Below are 16,377 nucleotides of genomic sequence, written 5' to 3' on the forward strand. Positions count from 1 at the left end.
AACACAAGATGAATTGGTCTGTAATGAAAGGAATGTCAGCGTGCGCGCCGGGAGTGTTAGGGAAATTAATAGGCTAAATGCTCAAGATATACTAAAATTCGGCTTGTACTATGGGTTATCCCATTTAGCTCATCCGGGGTGAATTGAGGTCGCTTAAGTGGAAGATTAAATATCAAGAGCAATTTAGAAAAAGGCAAAAGTTTCTGTCAAGTAGTGATAAAACAAAAAGCACTTTTGATACCGTTTGTAATTACCAGACTGAGCTTTATTCCCAATGGGAGGGGAAAAGAAAAACTTTTGCAGAGAGAAAAAATAAATAAATAAATAAATAAATAAAAATAAAAATAAAAATAAAAAATAAAAAATAATAATAATAATTTTTAATTAAAAAAATTAATTAAAATTGAAAATTAAAATTAAAATTAAAAATTAAAAATTAAAATAAAATTATAAATAAAATAAAATAAAAATAATAAAAAAAATTAGAAGCTCAACTTAATTCAAATTAAATTCAAAGCAAGTTTAAATGAAATTTAAATAAGCCTGTAAGGAAAATCAAATAAAAGAAAGCCAATCAAAAATCCTACCCTATAACGATTAATCTCTAAGTGGGAGTTATCCAAATAAAAGAATTAATCAGAAAGGGATAGGGAGTTAGTGGTGCGCTGAATTAACAGGGTATAGCCACACGGTGGCGTCCTTCCTTCCAATTGGACTGACTGTGACTTAAACCTAATTTCACTTTGGGTTAGAGGAATTTATGTTTCTTTTTAACTTCAAATTCGAATAAGGGTGTTTAATCAGCGAGAAAGGAGACTTGGTTGTTGCTAGAAAAATTGTATAAATGAAACTGTGTACAACAGTAAGCAATAAACAATTTATAGGCTCAAACTTATTTTGTTAAGGCAGAATCAAATAACGGAGAGTGAAACTATCCGAATTTATCCACACGATGGCGCTATTGCGCCCGCCCTAGACTAGAGTTAGTTAGGCGGAAATGCTCACCAGATGGCTTTGTCTGGTTCTTGAGTCGCCCTCCGGCGTGCTGCAAGCGGCGTTGCAATTCTGAGTCGCCCTCTGGCGGTTTGCAAGCGGCGTTGCAATTTCTGAGTCGCCCTGGCGTTCTGCACTTTACTGGCTTTTGCAGATCATTTAAAAATTACTCAACGAAACGGGTGAAAAACAGGAATTTATCGTCTGCCTATTCACGCATTTTACATGGACTCCAATAGACATTTATCAATATGGCTGACGGTTTTCAGCATCTCTGATTCAAATGTTTTAGGTCTCAGGTCTTTGGTTAGCTAAGCCAGACTTAAACCAGGAGTTATCGTTTATCTTAACGATATAATAATTATTCTGAGGCCCCTTATATTGTACAGGAGAGTCTCGCCCTGTCCCAATCTTCCGCAATGATAGAAACTTTTTGTAGTTCAGATCAAGCGGGATAACGCAACGTACGTGTCTACAGACATCATCAAAATCTCATTATTTTGATGGAACACATAATATATTGCTCGAGTCAAATGTATGGGTTTCCTACAATACATTTGTTTGGAAATCACGCGGATAAACCCTATTGCGCCTACGGCTGCAGAGTTATTCGGAGATCACGCGGAGATTTTCGTACCGTTCATATTTCATTAATATAATCCGGCTACTTCAACATTTCTCAGCATCTGTTTATGCTTGGGTTCGCTTTGCGCGTACCGTTCATAATTCACCAACAACAACAAAACAAAAACGAAACAAAACGCGCGTGCAGGTTATTAATACCTCAAAAATACACAATGAATAGAATATGAATATCATTCACACATACACAAACGTTTGAAACTTGCCCGCATTCTCCACCATTTAATATGTAACAACAACGACTCATGAGTTTAATGTCTCGGGGAATAATTAACTCAAAAGGGATTTAATATTCAATATTCATGAATTTATGAATATTATTGGCCAGTCATTCATTACGTATTAAAATTTTCCGATAGGGAAAATTGTTTAATTAAATACAAGTAACCCTTTATGAAATTGCTTGAAATTACCCTACTAAGTTTGTCCTGCAAATTAGTTATAGACTTTTAAAATCAATTCTCAATAAGGGATTACTGCTTTACGAGCGCATAAGAAACATTAACTTTACTGATCAGGATAAGTTCAATATTTCAAATGGTCATACAGTTTACTTTACTAACATAGTAGCATAAGCAGTTAGGTAACGTTTAGATCGCAAGTTTCATTGACTTTGTGTATGTGGCAGAATAACAGATTCAACTCATTAAATGCCTTTTGGAGGTTTAATAAACACAGACTAAAAATAACACTACAATTCACACAGAAAGTACATACTAAATATGCATCAAGAGAGTAGAAGTATAGATATTAACGAACGAATACATAAAAGAGAATAATGACTAGACTGAAGTTAGAGAGAGATAAAAAAAGAGAGAGAGAGAGACAAAGAGAGGGAGAGAGAGAGAGACAACAAGAGTGGGGGAGGGTAAGAAACAGTTTTCCTTCAGTTCCTCAAATACGACCTTCACGGAGTTAACTTGTCCCAACGGAAAAATAACACACCCTCTTTACAGCAGTTGAATTTGGAAGATAATACTTGCTCTAGTTGTGGCTTCTCGCGTGTGTGCGTTTGTTCCTGCGTATCCGGTGGTTCTTTCCGAGGAAGAGAGGAAAGCGGCTTTTCTCTAGCGGCGCTTCGTGTTGTTGAAGATCGGATTGTAGAAGAGAAGATTTTTGGAAGAGATGAGGCCTGCTTGGAGGGCCTGCATTGGTGGCATGGCTTATGTGCCAGCCCCCCCCCCCCCCCCCCCGTGGGTGTTGGCTCCCACAGGGAGAGAGTTGGAGAAGTAAGAGCAAGAGATTTTCGGAGAAGAGAAGAGGGTAAGAGCAAGGGAGGGCATCCGAGGTCCTCCTTTTATGGTCTGGAAGAAGTCCCACCCTCCAGGGTTAGACTTAACCAATGAGAGTGTTTAAAGCCCTGCATTTATGCCCGAGCCCGACGGGCCCCGACTTTTTTACGCCCCTCGGGCCGGGCTTCGGGCCAATTTTCATGTCATACCTAAAACGCGGGCCGGGCTTCGGGCCTTTTTATAGGCTTCTCCTTCGTTTTATATTTATTTTATCAATTAAAAGGAACAATGAGTTCTGCGCTGGTGGAAACAACACGAGACCATAATAGCTAACGCGACTGTCAAGATGGCTCGCACAGTGTTCAGAGCATAGGTTCAGAGTCCGCGCCAGCAGCAGCGCGCGTTTCTTCAGCACGGAGACACACTGCAAGCGTGGTGTGAGCATGGCGTTTCTGTTGCGTGTCATCCGCGGGGCGTCTGGTGCTATTAATGTACAGGGAGGCCCTATACTTCATGTTAAATATAAATATATTGCCTATTGATACAGCAAAGACAACTTCGGCAGTAGCCGGCCCATGCCATATCCATGGTATTGACGGCAAAAGGCTACAGAATAATTCGTTCTGTATTGACTGGTTTAATATTTCAAAATCGATAATTAGGCTATGTTGTCTTTTATTATTACAATTAGGCCTATCTGCATTTATGTTAACCTACAGACTTTCAAACATTATGTCATTATGTGTCACAATGTTTTATGGGCTATATGTTGTAGTCAGATAGATATGATGGTGCTGCAACACGCATCGCCGCAAATGACTAATGCAAGCCAACGCAAATGGCCGTAAATGAAACTTAAAATAAGTCTAAGATAGTCAAAAACACCGTCATCTTCAATAAAAATGAATGAGATGAATGAGATCATTATCTTACCAGTGCGTCGCGCTCTCTTATGTGGTATTTGAATCTGAAATAAGCTGCTGAATAAAATGCATCTTAATCTTTTGCTTCCGTTGCTGTAAACTCCGTTAAATGAGCATATACCCCGGGAATTGAAGATGGGATTTATATTCATTTGCGTAGGTGTAAGGTAGGCTATAAGACAACCTGCATGTGCTTTTTTTATTTTATTTGTTTAGCTCCGTTTGCGAGAGCCGCGAGCAGAATCAGCCTGCCTCAGCTCGTCAAAAATGCCTTTTAGGCTACTGGTGGTAATAGTTGGCGAAATTAACTAACATTGTGATGCTTGAAGTGTTTTATGGATTTTATTATAGGCAAGACAAGTCAAGAGTTGATTTGAGAGACTAAATTAATTAAATATGCGGTTAACTCACTGTCGGCCGCTGGTCGCTTTTGGTCGTCACTTAAAAAAATTAAAACTTTAATTTAACAAACAAAAAAATGCTCTAAACATTTTTCTAAATTAACGTACTAAAGAAACGAAACGAAAAATAACTACTTTGACATTAAAAACAAAACAGAACTATTTTAATGGCTGCAACAATGTAAAAAAAAAAAAAAAAAAAAAAAAAACGGGCTCTAGTCGGACTCGGGCCGAGAATTTTGATAAGCTGTCGGACACGGGCCGGGCTAGGGCCTCAGCGTCTCGGGCCCGGGCCGGGCTAGGGCCTAGATTTGAGGCCCGTGCAGGGCTCTAAGAGTGTTGGGATTTCCCGGCGGGAAATTCCTCAGCAGATTTTATAGCTCTTTGTTCTGAAAGTTTGACTCAGTGGGTCTCTGAGTCTTCATACTATAATTAATGCAACAAACACACACTGCATTTTCTGAATAAGTGATATACATGGAAGTGTAAGTCATGAAGTGAGCATTAATTTGATAGGAGACATGACATATATGAGGTTATCTGAACTAGTACTTTGTTAAGACAAAGATAAAAAAGATGCAAAATACCATACAGAAGAAACATTTTACAAAACAGTTATGTGTTTACATATAATGTCCTGGGGTGCATGTTCATTTATAGATGGTTTGTCTATAATTTGAGGCAAAAGCTCTGTGTCTTAAACTCTTTGTGTATAAGACTTCATGTGGCCGAATTCTTTTGGGTCGTAAAACATTTTATCAGATGGTTTCCAGGGTAATGAAGAATCTCCCTCTGTTGTGTTGGGGGAAGGTCTGCCACCCAGCACACAGCTTTCACAACATATTTGTTAAATGTAACTGGCGATTGTGTGTTTGATTCGCCTGAGTCGCTACACAAAGGTTGATTACATGGGTAGATAGTACACAAATATCACCCGTGAAATAAATTTGTATCATTATTTTGACACTTAAACACAATGTGACATCAATCTAATCAAAATCTTAAAATGCCAGCACAATTGCAATTTTACCAAATATTCTGCATATAGTGTTAACAGGCATCAAGAGCAGAGAAAAAAGGAAACAACAAAAAAAAAGAAGTTTATTTTGTGATCACAGAACAGCACCATATAGGGACCATTTTAGCTTTTATAATGAATGTTTATTTTGTCACAGAACAACTATTTTCCACTGAGCAATGAGATCTGAGGAGCTTTATCCATCTCCTCACTCAGCTGCCTGTGCTTTTTTTCGCTTTTTATTTAGTGCTAATTCAAATAACAAATGCAGAAAAGATATCCAATATAGTAACACTTTAGAGCAGTGTTTTTTAAACCTGTCCTGGAAGACCACCATTCCTGCACATTTTTTGTGTCTCCCTCATATTTATCACACCCGATTCAACTCATAAGCTCGTTAGTAGAGACTACAAGAACTAATTGGTGTGTCTGATAAGGGAGACATACAAAATGTGCAGGGCTCGGGTGCCTCCAGCACAGGTTTGAAAACCACTGCTTTAGAGTACTGTTCCAAATAATTTGTAATGTCTTTACAAGTATTTGGAAATTCTGAGTCCTTATTAGTAGGTTAAACCAGGATCTTCACTTTATAATTAATTATATAATTTTGTACGGCTCCCTCATCTGTCACACCTGATTCAACTCATGAGCTCATTAGTAGAGACTGCAAAAACTGGGTTTGTCAGATATAGGAAGACATACAGTATTGTTCAAAATAATAGCAGTACAATGTGACTAACCAGAATAATCAAGGTTTTTCGTATATTTTTTTATTGCTACGTGGCAAACAAGTTACCAGTAGGTTCAGTAGATTCTCAGAAAACAAATGAGACCCAGCATTCATGATATGCACGCTCTTAAGGCTGTGCAATTGGGCAATTAGTTGAATTAGTTGAAAGGGGTGTGTTCAAAAAAATAGCAGTGTGGCATTCAATCACTGAGGTCATCAATTTTGTGAAGAAACAGGTGTGAATCAGGTGGCCCCTATTTAAGGATGAAGCCAACACTTGTTGAACATGCATTTGAAAGCTGAGGAAAATGGGTCGTTCAAGACATTGTTCAGAAGAACAGCGTACTTTGATTAAAAAGTTGATTAGAGAGGGGAAAACCTATAAAGAGGTGCAAAAATGATAGGCTGTTCAGCTAAAATGATCTCCAATGCCTTAAAATGGAGAGCAAAACCAGAGAGATGTGGAAGAAAACGGAACACAACCATCAAAATGGATAGAAGAATAACCAGAATGGCAAAGGCTCAGCCAAGAAAATTGTTCTTTTTGGGTCCAAGGGCCACAGGCAGTTTGTGAGACTACCCCCAAACTCTGAATTCAAGCCACAGTACACAGTGAAGACAGTGAAGCATGGAGGTGCAAGCATCATGATATGGGCATGTTTCTCCTACTATGGTGTTGGGCCTATTTATCGCATACCAGGGATCATGGATCAGTTTGCATATGTTAAAATACTTGAAGAGGTCATGTTGCCCTATGCTGAAGAGGACATGCCCTTGAAACGGTTGTTTCAACAAGACAATGACCCAAAACACACTAGTAAACGGGCAAAGTCTTGGTTCCAAACCAACAAAATTAATGTTATGGAGTGGCCAGCCCAATCTCCAGACCTTAATCCAATTGAGAACTTGTGGGGTGATATCAAAAATGCTGTTTCTGAAGCAAATCCAAGAAATGTGAATGAATTGTGGAATGTTGTTAAAGAATCATGGAGTGGAATAACAGCTGAGAGGTGCCACAAGTTGGTTGACTCCATGCCACACAGATGTCAAGCAGTTTTAAAAAACTGTGGTCATACAACTAAATATTAGTTTAGTGATTCACGGGATTGCTAAATCCCAGAAAAAAAAAATGTTTGTACAAAATAGTTTTGAGTTTGTACAGTCAAAGGTAGACACTGCTATTTTTTTTAACACACCCCTTTCAACTAATTGCCCAATTGCACAGCCTTAAGAGCGTGCATATCATGAATGCTGGGTCTTGTTTGTTTTCTGACAATCTACTGAACCTACTGGTAACTTGTTTGCCACATAGCAATAAAAAAATATACTAAAAACCTTGATAATTCTGGTTAGTCACATTGTACTGCTATTATTTTGAACAAGACTGTACAAAATCTGCAGGGCTGCACTTAATACTTGGTCGGGAATCCTTTTGCAGAAATGGCTGCTTCAATGCGGCGTGGCATGGAGGCAATCAGCCTGTGGCACTGCTGAGGTGTTATGGAGGCCCAGGATGCTTCGATAGCGGCCTTAAGCTCATCCAGAATGTTGGGTCTTGCGTCTCTCAACTTTCTCTTCACAATATCCCACAGATTCTCTATGGGGTTCAGGTCAGGAGAGTTGGCAGGCCAATTGAGCACAGTAATACCATGGTCAGTAAACCATTTACCAGTGGTTTTGGCATTGTGAGCAGGTGCCAGGTCGTGCTGAAAAACTAAATCTTCATCTCCATAAAGCTTTTCAGCAGATGGAAGCATGAAGTGCTCCAAAATCTCCTGATAGCTAGCTGCATTGACCCTGCCCTTGATAAAACACAGTGGACCAACACCAGCAGCTGACATGGCACCCCAGACCATCACTGACTGTGGGTACTTGACACTGGACTTCAGGCATTTTGGCACTTTGGCCTTCTCCGCAGTCTTCCTCCAGACTCTGGCACCTTGATGTCTGAATGACATGCAAAATTTACTTTCATCCGAAAAAAAGTACTTTGGACCACTGAGCAACAGTCCAGTGCTGCTTTTCTGTAGCCCAAAAGTGGCTTGACCTGGGGAATGCAGCACCTGTAGCCCATTTCCTGCACACGCCTGTGCACGGTGGCTCTGGATGTTTCTACTCCAGACTTAGTCCACTGCTTCCGCAGGACCGATTCCAGACCTTGGGGGACCTTCTCCACAATCTTCCTCAGGGTCCGGTCACCTCTTCTCGTTGTGCAGCGTTTTTTGCCACACTTTTTCCTTCCCACAGACTTCCCACTGAGGTGCCTTGTTATAGCACTCTGGGAACAGCCTATTCGTTCAGAAATTTCTTTCTGTGTCTTACCCTCTGGCTTGAGGGTGTAAATGATGGCCTTCCCAGATAGCAGACAAACAGTGAATCAGCGTTGAATCAATGTTAATGCATCAACTAAAATATCATTGAATCAATGTTGAGATCTCAATGTTGAGAATGTTGATTTTTCATCAGGTTTGCACCCTGAAATAATGTTATTTCAACGATGAAAAATAGATCAAGATGGGCTTAAAATCAATAGTTTAACAACTAAAATTAAACCACTTATTTAAGTGAATCAATGTTGAATCAATGATAATGCATCAATCAAAATATCATTGAATCAGTATTGAAATATAACATTGATTTTTCATCAGGTTTGCACCCTGAAATAATGTTATTTCAACGATGAAAAATAGATCAATCTTGCTTTATGTACAGCAGGATTCTATGCCAGTTAATTTGTCTCTTTATTTTATTCATTTTAATCAGAGACCATGTGGGGCTGCAGTCGATATGATTTTGCATCAAAAAGTCACTCAAAGTAAACAACATCCTTCAGTTTACATGCAAATGTATTTATTTATGCCCCCACAGTTACAACAGGAAATCTCACATTGACTTAAAACAATTACATCTGAATTTATAACACAAATGAGAAGAGCCTGGAAAAACATGACAACGTGCATCTGCAAAATGGACGTAAATACAAATGTAAACTTGCCAATAAATACAGAAATGACACAGTACTACTGAAAGAAAGAAGGTAGAAGAAAGAATAATACTCCAAACTCAGGGGGTTCCACCATGAGCAATGCCCCAAAGCCTTTCAGGTTGTAATGGAGACAGTTTTGCACCGTCCCAGCAATGATAAACCCTGATGCCTCTTATTATCAGCATTCACGGCATCTAAAACAACAAGAAGTTAGTAAATATTTGGAAATGTGATTAATTATACATTACAAATATAGCCTACTACAAAATGAAGTGAAACTTGAAATTTTATCAAAATCTTGATATCCCAGTTAAAACACGGTAACATTAAATTCAGGACTATTTAATGCATTTTAGTATAGACTTTAAAGGACCCTCAGACACACAATTAATGAAAGAGCAAAGTGACTATATCCGGTGTTTTATCTAATAATATTATTGTATTTAATAGTAAGTAAATAAAGTGTGAAAATGAAACAAGTAAATGAATGACCAAATAGTTAAATTAAGAAAATAAAAGAGGAGCTGTATAGGCTACATGGTGGTTTGGAAGAGATTTTTTTTCTATTTACAACACGAACTGGAGGCACAACTGTTTACTACATTTCTGTAGTTTGATATAGCTGCCTACAGAACTTAAAAATCTCACTCTTTTCTTTTTTCTTGCTACATTAAAGATTAAACTGTAATGATGTCATTGTGATCTGCTCTCGTGATGATATCGTACAGCTGAAGCAGTTATGAACTGATTGTATTTCCCCTCACCGCGCTAACAGGTCAATCAGTTCTAGTTCTGCTTCAGCTGTGAGATACTCTCACGAGTGGCGAACACAATTACTGACAAGCCAGAAATTCATCTAACCTTCCGATCGCCTCTCGTTTATACACTGGACGAATATAGGATGATTCATCTGTGCGTGCACCGAGTAAGATACGTTTGTGGATCCGCGCCGCACATTCATTTTACTCGTTGCACGCACAGATGAATCATCTTAATACAAAAATCATCTCATAAAATAGATGAACACCTCACAACAAACGACGCACGACCAAAAAAAAAAAAAAAAAAAAAAAAGAGTTGCACGAGTCAGAATTCGGACGCAATACACAGTGTATATGCCAATCTTAAGAAAAAAAATGAATACAAATATGATATGGTTTGGTGAAAAACAAACTGAAACTCAATGTATTAATATTATCCTGGCCGTTGGTTGTGTAAGTTAACTTACGAGGGCGCTCATGTGACTATTATTAACATTGCAGTTCACTAAAACTCTCAGAAGCACACAAGTTGTAAAACATAAAGATGAATAAAAATACTAAATTAAAATTGAGATGAATTGTATAAATATATTTTTGTAGGCCTACTTACCTCTAAAAAACATGGTTGTTGTCCAGTGTCTCTTTTTCGCGATTGAAGTCTGTTCAGCTGCTCTTGCTTTGGTTGATTGGTGGTTGTCTTGAAGGTGCATTACCGCCACCTGCTGGATTGGATTGTGGCGCATTCGATATTCGATAGGGACACATATTCTAAATTCGTACATTCATGTACTAGCATGTCCATTCTACATGATTTAAATAATAATAATAGGCTACATTTTTATTTATTTAAAACTGATAGACTAAATTTATGGTAGAAGTTCTTTGTTTTTATTTGTTTTTTTGCATTTTTTATTATAATAACATGAAACACAGAATGACAACATTAAGCAGGAAAATAATATACCTTTTAAAAAGATTCATAGTTTTTACAGCTTTCTTATTGGAAGAGTCAGACATCAAACACACATACAATTTTAACTCTTCCAGAAAAATTTAAAGAAAGGCTTACAATTACAAAATTTACATTTATGTATTCTTTGTTAATCCACATACTCGTTGGTGTACTCATCGTATCCTTTGAGGATAATAAATGTGCTCACATTCACACAAATGTAGCCAATTGATTTGGACTTGCCTTAACATGTTGAATAATGGGACAGATAGATTGACCGTAAGCCTCACCAGTGGAGAATTAAGCTGACCAAACATCAGCATTGATTCAATGTTTGTCTTTTCAACACTGAAAAGCATGGAATTATCAACATTGATCCAATATTATTTAGCAGTGAATTTTCAACATTGGTCCAGTATGGTTTTAGCATTGAATTTTCAACATTGATCCAATATTACTTAGCATTGAAATTTCAACCTCAACCAAAATGATGATTCTGATGGAATTTCAACATTGAATCAATGTCACCATGCTATCTGGGTTCTGGACAGAAGTCAGGTCGGCAGTCTTACTCATGATTGCGGTTTTGAGTAATGAACCAGGCTGGGAGTTTTTAAAAGCCTCAGGAATCTTTTGCAGGTGTTTAGAGTTAATTAGTTGATTCAGATGATTAGGTTAATAGCTCGTTTAGAGAACCTTTTCATGATATGCTAATTTTTTTTGATCAGTTTTCATGATCTGTATGCCAAAATCATCAGTATTAAAACAATAAAAGACCTGAAATATTTCATTTGGTGTGCAATGAATCTAAAATATATGAAAGTTTAATTTTTATCACTACATTATGCAAAATAATGAACTTCATAACAATATGCTAAAATTTTGAGAAGGACTTATAGATCAACTTGACGTGGGGTACCAAAGGCTTTAACTGTGAAAAGGGAATAAAAAAAAGTGGCACAATGGTTGCTTAATTTGTTTGGTCTTTTTCAAAGGGCCATTGGGAGAGCGCTGACTGACAGGGGAGTGTCATGCTGCACTGTTTGTCTTTGATTTGTTTGTGAAATACATTATCTTAGACTGTACTTTTGTATTATAAAGTTGTAAATCCAGTACATCATTGTGGCAAGGGGAGCGTGGTTCTGCGAAGTCTGCAGCGGGAGAGAGAGCACGGAGCGGCAGGTAAGTAGGTCAAGCACAGATGACGAACACCTGTTTCTGATTGCAGTGATTGGCATGGAGAGAGTGCATTTAAGCCGCGGCCGGGAGAGAGTCGAGAGAGAGAGAGTTGGACTGGGACTTCGCGTGTGCTTGCTACAGAGACTGAGAGATACAGAGACTGAGTTATATCCAACCGAGCGATCCATATCGTGGAGAACCTGAGATGCCACACTGAGAGTGTGTTGTTTATTATTGTTGAAAGACTGAATAAAAGAAAGCGAGTCCCAGTCAAAGCCGACCCCTGTCTTCTTTCTTCCTTAACAACGAACATTACTACAGTCATTTTCAAATTATTCCAAATAAACCTTGCATAATAAACTAAAGAATGAACTACTGGCTTCTGTTCCTTGAATACCTTTAACATTTTAGTTTAGTTAGTGGATAATGTTTGTATTTAGGGGTTTGCTATAAGGTAATCCAAACAGAAAATATGGTAGCCCACTTGTATACCTGTTATGGCCCATAAGAGCCCTACATAACACCTATCTGGGTCCTGTCATCAACCCATATGGGCAGACCAATGTAGGCCCCAAATGGGTGCGACATGGGTTACCCATATGGGCCCGGTATGAGCCCATCAAGACACCCATCATCAACCCAGCTGGGCTAACCCATGTAGGCCCCAAATGGGTGCGGCCTGGGCTATCCATACGGGCCCAGTATGAGCCCATCAAGAGACCCATCATCAAGCCATCTGGGCTAACCCATGTGGGGACTCCATGGAAACTGAGGACAAAATTAGCTGGGTCCCAGTTGGGTTGACCAGGTGCAAACCCTTTGGGCCCCACATGGGTGTGTTGGCTGGGTTATATAGACTCCAGTATTCTAATTTAAGTCCCTTTTTTGGTGGTCTCTCTAGAGCAGTGGTTTTCAAACTTTTTTTAAAGCGACCCTCTTTTTTTATTTGTTGCTTTTGTCGCGACCCATATATAGGCCAACAACCATTTACATTTAAATAAGTCAAGCCAAGCATAACAATACTTGTATACAATGGGCCATTTGACTGTATTCTCCATTAAACCACTAGATGGCACAAATATTCAGCTCAGCACTTTTCCACACAACCGCTTTTGATTCTTGATGCTTTCGCAACGCAAAGTTGATTCTGCACTAATTTGATAGCTAGGCATATCTATGGGACGCTAATTAACTGGTTAACTGTTAACCAACAAGACTTTTGAAAGAGAGAGAAAAACAGGTAAGTCACGCAGCCTATAAGTCGCATTTGATTGCATTCATAATAATGCCAGTAGGCTAAATAAAGAGAAATATTGTACTACAAACATAGGTTATTTTAGTTCCCCTCACTCCACAACAAATCCTTCAAATTTAGTGTTCAGAACAGTAGGCTATAACTATATAAAGTCAAAACGAAATAATTTAATGAGGAACAGAAAGTAACCAGCGTTAGACTCACGCAGCCTAACTCCCTCATTCGAGTCCAAATGTTTCCATATTGGTGATACATTTAGATACTAAACCATTATTTATAATAGGCTTTGGCTACTTAACTCACGTCCCAATATTGATGGGAAAAAATCATCCTCTTCACATGCGCAAAAATGTGCTTGAGAATTGCACTCCCACGGGACTCAACCCAACGCATTTAGAGTGTGGCACGGGACTTGCGGAACCAAACGCATATAGAGTGTGGCGCGGGACTCGCGAAACCAAACGCATATAGAGTGCGGCGCGGGACAAATTTGATGGCTGAGTGCGGGCGGTAGCTACGTGTGTGTGCGGATTTCGGTAGAATAAAACTATTTGCATGACCACAGCAAAATAAAAAAATCTAAAAAGGAAACATCTAAAAACAAATAAAATGTTATAAAATAAAATAAAAACAAATTACAGGTGGAGGCAGAGTATAACACGTTTTTGCCGCGATGTGCAATGTAACCAATATATTGGTTAAACAAAGCCGATACAACAATGTTTATTTATTTAGAAATAACTGTTTATTTCTAGAAAGCAATGGCCAAACAGATTCATTTAAGAGAAAAATCCCCTCACCGCTCAAAAGAGTTTTTGTGCAGTGCTGAATTCTGTATGCTGACAAATCCTTTGATTATAACAAAGAAAGTTTAGACATTATAAAAAAAGATTCATTGTGCAGTCATTTGTATTGATAACAGAGCTTTGTGAGATGGCGTTGAACTGAGATGAGAGCTTTTTTGGAATTACGAGCGCACTTTTCGCGTATTCTGCCATGTCAAACCAGAAAAAAAACTATTTATACTTGTATGCGGACTGGAGAGGGACAAAACATGCATGTTGCGAGCGGGTCTCTACTTGGAAACACCTCAGGAGCAGTGCTCACGCTGAATGGCACGAAGTGTTGGCTACTACTGGCTATTTAAACGGAGCTGTGTAACTTTTTATGTATTAGGTTGGCTATTTTATTTTGATAATGAACTGGCTGCGATGTCAAGTTTGCAATGCCATCACAGTTCGCATGTTGTGTGCGCGTGATCGAGGCGCCAGTGCAAAAGAGCAGAGGAAACAAATAAAATATGTAATAGTCATACTTAAGAGAAGGACATTATTTAAAATAGCAAAAGTGTTTACTTACATTTTGCTATAAAATAGCCTAAAGAAAACAAGATTTGCTTTCTGTCTTCTGGGTTTCCGTTCAGTGAACTTATTTGGAGGAGTGTAACAGATTCAACCCGGCGCTCTGGTGGAGTTTAAATAGTCTGTAATCGGTGCTCTTGGGAAAGGGAAAAGATGAATGGCAAAAAAGGCAGGTCCAAGGCACTCAGTTAAGTGAAGGATGATGAAATAATTAAAAAGCCTTTATTTGGTATGGCTTAAATCATTTTTAAAATACAAGAGCCAACATGTTTCGACCCAAATTGGTCTTCATCAGGGCAGAGCAACACAATGAATGAGAATGTTAACAATTTATATGTTACACCCCACCCATTACCTAACAAACATCCAATTAGCCTAACAAGGACTAATACAATCAATTAATCCAATGAGGCAATCAGGTGTACAGGATTGGGGATACCAACGTAATAAAAAAAAAAAAAAAAAAAAAAAAAAAAAAAAAAAGACAAACTCCCCTTTAACGTAGGCTACCTGGAGAGAAAAACAAAGCAAGTGTACAATATTAGAAACAAAACCCAAAGACCAGAAAAGCAAAAGTAAGAAAGACTAAAGTAAGAAAGACAAAGCAAAATCATCATAAAGACATAGACAATACATCATAAAAAACACTTGAACTCTATGTCCTCGTTCAGACCTGGATAACGAAGCGCGTCCAGCTGATGGATCCAAAATGACTCACGCTGATTAAGTTTGCGGATCCTATCACCTCCTCTATCCAAAGGTCTCACATGCTCCAAAACCTCTATTTTTAATAGAGAATCATTCTTATTGTGCACATATAAAAAGTGTTGGGCCATATGATAATCAGGATTACAGGTACGAATAGCATACTTATGCTCCGCCAATCGATCACGCAGACGTCTTTTAGTACGACCTACATAAAACACATCCTTACATGGGCAAGATAAGCGATAGATGACAAATGTGGTGTTAAAATTTATTAAGTCATTTAACTTAAATGTTTTGTTAGATTTAAAATCCACAAAGGTTCTCGAGGGGATGACATTACTACAATGGGGGCAGTTCATGCAACGGTATAGACCGATTGGTCTCTTTAGCCAGCTTTCTTTCTTCTCAGCAGGAAGATAGTTATGTACCAGCTTATCTCGAAGAGTCGGGGCCCTTCTGTAAGATACAACAGGAGGTTGAGGAAAGACCTGTTGGAGGACAGGGTCAGAATTAATAATGGCCCAATTATCGTAAATAATCCGTTTTATCTTTCTAGCCTCCATACTATACTGTGTGATAAAAAAAGGGCGGGATTGAATATCTCTCTTACGTCCCTTCTTAATCAAGGTATCAGAACGGTTCAAGGACTGGGCTCTGGAACGTGCATGCGCAACAATATCTGGTTTGTAAGCTCTTTTAATAAAACGTTCAGACATATCATCTGCCTGCTTTTCAAAATCAAAATCATCATCACATATGCGACGAAGCCGCTGAAATTGGCCAAATGGCACATTATTAATGAGGTGTGGAGGATGAAAGGAGTCAGCCCTAAGAATGGTGTTTCTAGATGTCTTCTTTCTAAACATAGTAGTATGTAACGTCCCCTCTGAATCAATGGAAATAGTTAGGTCTAAAAAATCAATGCTGATTTTGGAGTATTCAATGGACAATTTGATGTTACTATTAATGGAATTAAGGTATTCGTGAAAATCCAGTACCTGAGTCTCAGTGCCCTTAAAAATAAATAATAAATCGTCAATGTAGCGACCATACCATGTGATGCAATGATAAAACGGATTACACAAGTTAAGGACATGCAACTTCTCCCATAACCCCAAATACAGGCAAGCATAATTGGGTGAGAAACAACAACCCATTGGGACACCAATTTTCTGTTTGTACAGCTTGTCAGTAAACACGAAAACATTGTTATGAATAATAAACTCAGTAAGTTGT

This window comes from Pseudorasbora parva, chromosome 12 (genome assembly GCF_024679245.1).
Source record: "Pseudorasbora parva isolate DD20220531a chromosome 12, ASM2467924v1, whole genome shotgun sequence".
Taxonomy (NCBI): Eukaryota; Metazoa; Chordata; class Actinopteri; order Cypriniformes; family Gobionidae; genus Pseudorasbora; species Pseudorasbora parva.